The 9,795-nt window shown below is 42.7% G+C and overlaps 1 pseudogene across 1 annotated transcript in view; it reads right to left on the bottom strand.

Moving 5' to 3' along the window:
* LOC144704176 (putative linoleate 9S-lipoxygenase 5) overlaps nucleotides 1-3,028 on the bottom strand; it is a 4,279-nt pseudogene extending 1,251 nt beyond the window's left edge. Inside the window, exons 1-8 of the transcript XR_013581753.1 lie at nucleotides 2,714-3,028; nucleotides 2,240-2,532; nucleotides 1,903-2,146; nucleotides 1,206-1,547; nucleotides 1,039-1,124; nucleotides 832-939; nucleotides 402-699; nucleotides 1-36 (exon numbers count right to left, since the gene is read on the bottom strand). The exon at nucleotides 1-36 is cut by the window's left edge and continues 227 nt beyond it. The product of XR_013581753.1 is annotated as a putative linoleate 9S-lipoxygenase 5 (transcript). The remainder of the gene's footprint in view (nucleotides 37-401; nucleotides 700-831; nucleotides 940-1,038; nucleotides 1,125-1,205; nucleotides 1,548-1,902; nucleotides 2,147-2,239; nucleotides 2,533-2,713) is intronic.
* Nucleotides 3,029-9,795: the final 6,767 nt, after the last annotated feature.

Genomic DNA, 9,795 nt, shown 5'->3' on the forward strand with positions numbered 1-9,795 from the left:
ATCACAATGGGCTCCATGGTGGCGTGGGTGTTCAGCCTGCGCCAAAAAAGGTAAAGAGCTCTAGACTTTAGAGACAATCCATGAGCTAACAAATAAAGGTCTTTCAATATGTCAACCAATCAAAACGTAAGAAACTCATCAACCCATCGAGCAATTAAGATTCACATAACACAATCATAAATCATAAACGAGCAGATACCCACTTCTGATGTAACGTCATTGAACCGCCACGATAAAATCTAGTTAAAGATTAAACATATATAAGATGGTGGAAAACTTGGGACCGGATTTTTAGTAAAAGTCCTTTTCAACTTCTTATCGCGTTCTTCCTCTTCTCTCTCTCTGTGCTCATCTTGATTCCTCTCAGTTATAAGGGTGCAAGAGGATGGAGAGATCCATACCAGTGGCTGACGAGCTGATGAAAGCCGGAGTCGTTGACGGCGGCGTAGGCCTGGCCAGCTGCCACGCGGCCCACTCGACGCCGGTTTCCGCAGGGGTGTAGACCTTACTGACGACCCCCTTCTGCCCTTTGGCCGGCAAGCTCAGCTCAATGGCTAGCGGCTTAAGAGTGCCGTCGTCCAGCAATAGCAGAACCGTTCTTGTGGCGTAGACTTTGTTGCTTGTAGAGTTGATGCGGTCGAGGTACGGAATCAACGCGTCGTGATGATCCAAGATGAATAACTTCTTCTTCTTCAACGCCTGAAGAACGAGGAAGACTCTTGTTAAAGCCTCTGACGATGACGTTAGCCCTCATTCATGAGCACTTCTGAAACCCCTTATATTGTTGCACGATCAAAAGCTAAGAGAGGAAGACAAACTCGGCCCTGATACCTCATCGACGGTCAACCCGTTCATGTTCTTCTCGAGCTGATTCGCTGTAATCGTGCTGTTCTGATCGCCGTAAATGCTAGCGTCCAGACGGCTAACAGGAGGGAATTTCTGCGGAGGATAAATATGCGCACATCAGTATCACTGTGAATAGTTTCAGAGAATATCAAGTGACGAGTTTTTATCGATTTTAAACGGTTTAATCCGTACCTTCAAGAGCTTGATAACCATGGGATTGGGCCCTGCCAGCATCTCCCGGCCAAATTCTTCATCGGTCCTCCAAGCAAACTTATCAGCTGCGGGGTGCGATAGAGAGAAGGTAAACAAGAATTCAAATTTACATTTCTTGCAATAGGAGCAGCAAAATAAGAAACTACCTTTGATGACGGCGGGGGTGGGAAGGCGGAGCAGGTTCTCGCCGTCGGTCCTGATAATCTCCTTTATCAGCTGAAACGGGATGTTCTTACGGGCCTCTTCAAAGGCGGGGCTGTCGGGCAAGTCGATGCCTCCTTCGTACAGATTAAACACGTCTTGGAAGTTGTCGAACTCAAACGGAGTTTTGTCCGCCGCAGCGGCAATGGCAGGAGCCAAGCCTTGCGCCACAGCCTTGAGGGAGTAGGCTAAGAAATCAGCCTGTTTCAGGTGGCCGAAGCGCTCGTCTCTCGGGACGTATACATCCTGGTTCGCCGCGGTAGAAACTCTGCTCTCGGACTTGGGATCTGCATGTTCATGTCGACACTTTCAAAGTTGGAATTCTGGCGTTTTTGCTGATCATGTTATCACCCAACGAAGGAAAAAAAAATGGAAAAAGATCGGTAAATGACCGAATCTTCGCTCTTCGGATAGGAGGGAAGCAAACCCAGAGACTGAACGGGTTTCCGTTCAGTAATCCGTTCCTGGGATTGTCATTGTCATTTCATCACCCTCCCGTCCGAGGGATGGACAGTATCATCAACTTAGACTAATGGAGCGGTGCTTGACGACGGATTGGACTCCGTCCCCTTCCGTTTGTCACAATGGACGTCTAGGAGAAGAAGTGGAGAGAAGAGGAGGAGTATGGTGATAAGTACGAACCAGTCTTGGTGGGTGGGCGGCTAGTGCGGCCCCTGCGCGGGTAGGGGTACTCTTTGGAGCCTCCGAGGATCGGCCGGGCGAACGCGGCGCCCTTGTCCGGGTCGCCGAGATCGTTGTAGCAGTCGTAGCCGTAGATTCTGTCTCCTTCCTTCAACTGGCGTTTCACCCCGTCCCCCCTCAGATTTTCCAGCTCCGCCGCCCTGTAGGGTTTCAGCGGCCCCGGCATGTTTCCAGGCAGGTACGTCTGTCCAAGTAAACTCATTGTATAAATCATCTTCATTCCAACGGAGAAACCCAAGTCGAATATTATCGGATAATTCATAGTTCGGGCTCTCACGTCATTGGCGAAGAAAATCCTGTCGTAGTTGTAGGTGGCGACGGGATACACCCAGGAGTTGCAGACGAAGTGGATGCGAGGGCGGGGGCCGGGAACACCGTCCAGCGTCAAGGTTTTGAGAAAGAACTCGCTGTGGTATTTGTTCTTGACGATAACAGCGCCGGGGACGCCCAGCTTCTCGTCCCAGTCGAAGATCAAGCGGAAGCCGGAGTCCCCCGCCGCTAGGAAAGTCCCTGTAGTTAACCACCTCTCCAGCTCCGTCGCCTTCCCCACCTTCCCTTTGTTTCCATTTTCTGCGATGGAAGAGATCGTCAGAGAAAATAAAAAGTGCAAGTTTACGGAATGGACAAGAGGATGAGGAAGAAACTGGCACATACACCCTAGAAGACGTACATCTTACAGTTGATCACAAAGGCTATTTATAACTCCGAACAGTTACAGGAAGAAACGTCAGTTTGGGCCAGGAGAACTCACTTGGATCACCTACGGTGGCGCTGACAAGCTGGAAGGTGATACCACCGCCAACGAGCTCTTGTATGCCGTCGAGGAACGAGTCTACAAAGTCATTGAACCCGAGAACGTTACTCTTGACGAGCACCACTGTCCCCGTGATCTTGGTCATCGTTTTGCTAGCTTTCTGAGATGTGGTTTTCCCAGTAAGGGTATCCGCTATGTTGTGGGAGATCTCTGCTCACAGATGATGCGCTACTTCTTAAGGAAGGGAAGAACAAGGGAAGATGTTACGCTTGGCGCGATGGTTTGATACCAACACGTCTTTGATGCAACACCGAAGGAGACTTTGTCAAATTTATAGAAGGAAAATGCAGCCTCGATGTGAATCGTGTTAGAATTTTCTTCTATACTCTGGCCAACGACCAAAACTAGTTGACCAAAGTCAGCCTTTGGGATGTTTCCTTCGTATCTAGTCCAGGTTGCTTTGACGAATTATGTGCCTTAGTTAAATGGTAATTTAAAATGTTATCACTAACAAAGATCTAATGAAACTGTTCCTTGACGCCCACGCAACCTATCTTCGTTTTATTGGTTTTCAAGCAAGTGATCACAAAGCATATATAATAATTTTCTCCCACGTCATGACCGCGGCGAGAAAGAATAGAGATGAAGGGAAATAAGTGAAAGGGAAGATACTGAGAGAAAGGAATAGAGCAGAAAAAGGGAAAGATATTGAGAGAATGAGAAATATAGATTTGATATAAAGGAAAATAGATTTATAGATAGCCAGATAGAGAGATAGATAGTTGGATAATTAGATACATAGATAATTTAGAAAAGCCCGTTAGATTTATGCGACTGGCATTATTCTTAATCGTGACTTCTATTTCATGAAATTTTATTTGCTGTTTGATACAATCACTGTTTTATGTCGGTGGATAATTTTTTATAGGTTGAGTTAATTTCGTTAAGGATTAATCGTTACACTCAGCATGAGACGATGAACGTCAGTTTAAGGTCATATACGGGATCTAGTAAGTCCCCGTCGCCATCAGTCGTTAACAGTGGGAACACAAAAGCGATGTCAGTCAAGTTTCGGCCGTGCACGAAATTTATCCGCATCTTTGTTCATATCCGCGGTATTTTATCGTCATTTACAGCGGAATGACAACGACGAGAACGGGATGGAATCCGGTTACAGAGACCAAAACCATCACGACGGAATTTTCTGACCCAGGGAATTGGCTCTCGAACAGCATGAAGATGAGAACAAGAAAGAACATGTTGAAGGACTTGGGGGGCGAGGGCGGCCACCTTCCTCCAACTCCGTCCGAACTTAAGGCATATTGGCGAGAAAGTGCAAGAGCGTGGGAGAGAAAGTGAGAGGAATCTTCAGATTAACGGACGGAGAAAGGATAATGAGAGGTGTATGGACAGAGAGACAGACAGGAGTTACTCGTGTATCTTCCTAGCTTCTACGAAAGTCACTTCAATATGTATTTAATCGGCGCTTATATTCTTAGCCGGCAGGTCGATGGACAAAGGAGAGAGAGAGAGAGAGAGAGAGAGAGAAAGAGAGAAAGAGAGACAGAGAAGGAGAGAGAGGGAGAGAAGGAGAGAGAGAAAGAGAGAGAGAGAGAAAGAGAGAGAGAGAGAGAGAGAGAGAGAGAGAGAGAGAGAGAGAGAGAGAGAGAGAGAGAGAGAGAGAGAGAGAGAGAGAGAGAGAGAGAGAAGTAAATCAGTTCTTCTTAGAACTTTCGGTGTTCCCAGTTCTACTTTGTTGGCGCCTATATTCTGTTCAGGTAGACCGCCTTAAGAATGAGAGGATGGAGCGAGAGGAGGAAAAGACGGAAATAAGGAGAAAGGGAAAGGAATAAAGAACATAGATATAGAGAGAGAGATGACTAGATAGAGGAAGATGTTTTCAAATTTCTTATACGGACAATAACATGTATTATTGTAGACCAAAGTTATCATTTAACTCCTAATTAAAGCGATCGATGATGCCAATTTAGGGATTAATCGATTTCATTTGGAGGCTGATTTTGAACATAATTGATGGGTTCTAGAGGCCTAGATCTAGATGAACACAAAGATTTCACATACGAAAGTTACATAACAAAATCATAATGTCATCAACAAAAACCATGAAACAAAGAACCTGTGCACGGATTGCATCCGTGATTTCTTAGATTCCAAAGCAAGACGAGTCGAGGTGCTCAAGTGTGCAACCTCTAGACGTATCCACACGATCCTCGGCACATTGAATCTCCTCCTTCACCATCGCGAACTCCTGAAGAAAGGGAATAAAGGGATGGCCCCTGACTAATTCTGGCCTGAGTGAATTTCGTTGAAGGCCTTCCCCTATTTATACTAAGATGATATTCTTCATAAAAATTCTCCAAACTTAAGTATATCTTCCGACGTCCAAAGACCATTTGCGTGTGCCCCTCTAGGCCAATGTATCAGCCCTAGATAAGGACTCCAAAGTCCCAAATACCTTTATTGACCTTCAAAATTTAGTAACTACTAGATGAATTAATGATGGGTCGATTAAACCCATTCTATAATTTGAGTCTCCAACACGTGGGGTGCCAAGCTACACCTTGTGCTCTAAAACACACAAAAGAATGTGTATCAACTCACTCATGGAACTTGTTCATCATTGGTTATCGTGTATGTATAGTCCCTCATCTACTGGAAACTCCTAGGATGACATAGGTTATGCTCAACTACAAACCCTAATTAATCATCCGAGATAGCACTGATGATTTTGAAAATCATCAAAGAACTCTTCTTACATATTTCACTGCCTTGGCCAAGGACTTCATCGCTTGTCTTGGTTGAGTTGTCACCTCTTATATCGAGAGTGGATTGTTCAATCTTTACCGCTCAATCGTTTTCTTGAATTTCTTGATGCACCCGAATTAACACTGTTTAGAATCCCATGATTAGAGATGTGTATGTCATAGTCGGAGTACAACTAGGGTCTGACATTTTAGATTGGGAACCGGTCAGACCGGACCAAACCTGGACCTCCGTTCCTGCATTCCATGCTGGAATGGTTGGTCCGACCGGATCCGGTCCGGAAGTGAAACCGGACCGGGACTGGATACTAATTAAAAGATAAAAATATTTTTTTTTTTTTGTTCCCCCCTTTGATCGATCTCTCACCCCACCCCCTTGACCCCCTACCCTCGCCCTGTTTACGCGAGGAGGACGGGGAGAGCATGACGGGGGAAGGGCGAGGGGGAGCGCGGCCAGGCAGGGGCGGCTGGAAGAGAGAGCACGACTAAAGGGGGGTGGAGAGCACGACCAAAGGGGAGGGGGAGTGTGACCAAGAGGGAGGGGAGATCTACCCCTTCTCCCTCCTCTGATCATGCACCCCCACTGGTCAGGCTACCCCTCGCCCTGGTCGTGGTCGTGCAACCCGGAGGCGTTGCCATCCAGAGGGGTGGGGGTCACAGCGGGGGGAAGAGGAGTGTGCCACCGGTCGAAGTTGATCGGACACTCCCCTTCTGCTCACCCTTTTTTTCTTCTTCCTATTATTCTTCTCTTCCTTTTGTCTTCTTCTTTTATTCTCTTCTTATTTTTCTTATTCTTGTTCTCTTTTTGTTTTATTCATGTCCTTATCTTTCGCTCTCTTCTCATCCTTTTCATCTTCCCTTATTTTTTCTTTTCATCTTCCATTCCTCTTCTTCTTTTCATCTTCTGCTATTTTCTTATTTTCATCTTCCGTTATTCTTTTTTAATTCTTTTCATCTTTTGTTATTTTCTTCTTTTCACGTTCCATTCTTCTTTTCACCTTCTATTACTTTCTTCTTTTTATCTTCCGTTCTTCTTTTCTTCTTCTTCTTTTCATCTTCTGTTCTTTTCTTCCTTTCTTCTTTTCAACTTTCGTTCTTTTTTCTTCTTCTTTTACTCTTCATTTCTCCTTAGTTTCTTGTCTTCTCCTTCTTTTCTTTTTCTTTTATTCGTCATTCATCTTTCGTTCTCTTTTGCTCTCTTTTCATTTTATCTTCTTTTCATCTTTGATTCTTTTGTGCTATTCTTCTTCTACTCTTCTTTACTTTTATCCGCCTTCTTTTATCCCTCTTTTCTTATCTTTTTCTTTTCCTCTTGGTCTCTTTTTTAATTATTATGTTATCCTTATTTACATCTTCTCTACTTTATTTATATTTTCTGCTTATTTACTTCTTTTATTCCTCTTTTTCTATTCTTGTTTATCTCTGTATTGTTCTTTTCATCTTCCAATGTTGATTTTTATAGATGACATTGCAATGAATTTTTCCTTTCAAGACAAATTCTGTGACAGTTTCTTTATTTTGACTTTGACTAGTTGACATGACCAGACCAGGACCAGACCGAGACCAGACAAGACCGGACCAAAACCAGACCAAACTTTAGGTAAGGTTTAGGTCCTTGCTAAATAACTAGACCGAGTAGGGACCGTCAAACCCTAAGTACAACTATCCATCCACAAGCCGTCTTTGGTGTCTCAAGTCTAAGGACCACTTGCATAATCGGGACGTGAAGCAAACTGATTAACAGTTTAATATAGATACCATTTAGGGATTCATACGGATCAATTTAATTAAATATTTATAATAAAGAGCACTCACTATCTATCCTTAGTGTCTCCACGTTAATAGCTACGGAACTAGTCATACTCATCATATGACTGACAACATGTTATTGGTGCATCCATTCACATCATTATTATCCAATCTAATAGCTTAATTAGCATGAATTTTATGCATGTTGTCATCTCTTTATCTCATTTTAGCATTCATCCAATTTATTCACTCATGTGCTCATTTTTGCATGATTATTGATAAATGATGAAATTTTCAGGTTTGACCTTTTCTAATGTCAAACCATTGTGAACTAATCATTATATTTGAGTTTATGTTTTTGAGGAGATGGAATGAGAGAAATAATGAACGAACAACGTGCATAGTTCCTGGGCAGAGAAATATAAACTGAAGTGCCATATTTAGCAAGCTTTTTTATTCCCTTGGTAACATTTTTTTGAAATGCAAGATGAATGATATGAAAGAGCGTGGGGAATATTAGAATTGGGTGAAAATTTCACCCTGTTTACAGTTGTGGATAAAACATTATAGGGTCTAAAGTTTGGAGAAAATTTCAAATTTCTAAGTTTTTCTGAAAAATAAAAATCAACTCTTTCCGAGTTACTGGTGCCACATGGTAAGGCAGCCACCTCAGCAAGCATTGCACAACCGTACATGTGGCACCTGCGTGCACTGATGCAGCGTGGGGTATGCCACATAGCTATCATGCTGCATGTACTAGGTGGGTCTTTTTATGGCTATGACATGGTGCATGTGTGATTCACACATGGCGTGCAGGAGGGTGATGATATGGCAATGTAATGATATTTTTACCTATGGCTAATCTCTCAGCTTATATAGGTCAACTTATTTTGTGTCTCATGTTGGACTAAACTTGTATGATCCATGGAAGTGTGTTTGTGTGTGAATTTTTCATGCACACTCGCTGTTTGTCTCATCTCTTGCGTCGTTCGATCCTGTGGAAATGCGAAGAGCTTGCCACGATCCCACAATACATGGAGGAGAGAAAATGTCTTGCGTGTGTGTATTGTTGCACATGCGTGTTGTATTTTTAGCAGAAAGGGCCAGAAAAAGCTATGTGTCAATGAACATGGAACAAGGTATCGAATGAAGGATCGGCTTTCTGGCATATATTTCCATCAGAAGCAAGTGGCGAGCATCGGGAGGGAAGTGGTCAGCATGAGCCAAGCAGCAAGCACCATGAGGCAATATGTGAGCATTTAACACAAATTGATTTTACTTCCTCAACTTTGAATGATCCATACATACTTGTTTCCAATTTTTGTATTAATGTGCTTGTCAATCTGATGGTAAATGGAATTTACTTATGAGTCTTCCTCTATAATTAACATGCTTTTTTACAAAGTTCCTAATTTATATATAATTCTTCTAGCATGTTGAATTTTACGCCGATAGACATTTATTATTAAGGGATTCTTTGTCAACCAATTTTATTTTTCATAGTTTGCATTTGTCATTATCATTCACTCCGTATGTTGCAAATTCTATTGACATGGATATCTATCCTATGAATTTTTATGTCTACTATTTGCATGGTCATACCTTAATCTTATCCGTGCTTGTACATTTACCCTCTAAATTACCTTAGCTGTCCTTATTTTCGTTTTGTTTTATTCTTCAGATTATTGTGTAGTGTTTATTATGTATAAACTGTATTCTTCACTCTACCACTTATGACATATAGCGAATCCAAGATATGGAGGCAATGAGATCGACAAATCTCTCCATGACCTTTGTACATATGTTGAAGGGAATGTACTGTTGACATTAAATCAGAACCATAATCCCTTTATTTTCTGGTGCACGCTTCTCCTTGTCAGCTTGACATTACTGCTTATTTCCTTCATATTAGCAAGTTTCACTATATTAGTCAGTGGCATCAATCCTGAGAGACTGAGTTAGGTTTGTGATTTGGATCTTGGGAATTTGATCTTCAGAATGAATTTTGGAGGACCAGTACTATGAATAATACTTTTCAATGGCATGTTTGGAGGCAGGGTGGGGCCGATCTTGATAATTACCTCAAAACAACATATTCTCTACCTCTCTTTAGTCATGGTCCGTCAGGACAAAATTCTGAAATTATTTATTGAAATGGCCTATATAAAATTCTTGAAACCTAGTTCAAGTTTAACCATTAAATCAAACTTCTGCCATGCACACAAAATACTCAACACCATTAGTCCTTGGTCCCATAGTGTGTGGTCATGGTCATGCATATGCAAAATGGTTTTGCCAGCTGGCCTGCGTGGCTACGCGTACTAGCGAGCTGCTTGAGTGGTTGCAACTGCTGTTGAAGCTTGAGCGATTATGGCTACATGTATCTGCTTGAATGGTTGCTCCGACTATTGTGGCTATTTTAGCAGATGCATCTGCCTGCAGCTGTCATAAACTAAAAAATTAGGGCTAACGTATGTCATTCATGTTTTTGTGTTTAACCAATAAATTTGGCTAATGAGCGATATGTACAAGTCATCTACATAGGGA

The sequence above is a fragment of the Wolffia australiana genome, chromosome 6 (assembly GCF_029677425.1).
Source record: "Wolffia australiana isolate 7733 chromosome 6, ASM2967742v1".
Taxonomy (NCBI): domain Eukaryota; kingdom Viridiplantae; phylum Streptophyta; class Magnoliopsida; order Alismatales; family Araceae; genus Wolffia; species Wolffia australiana.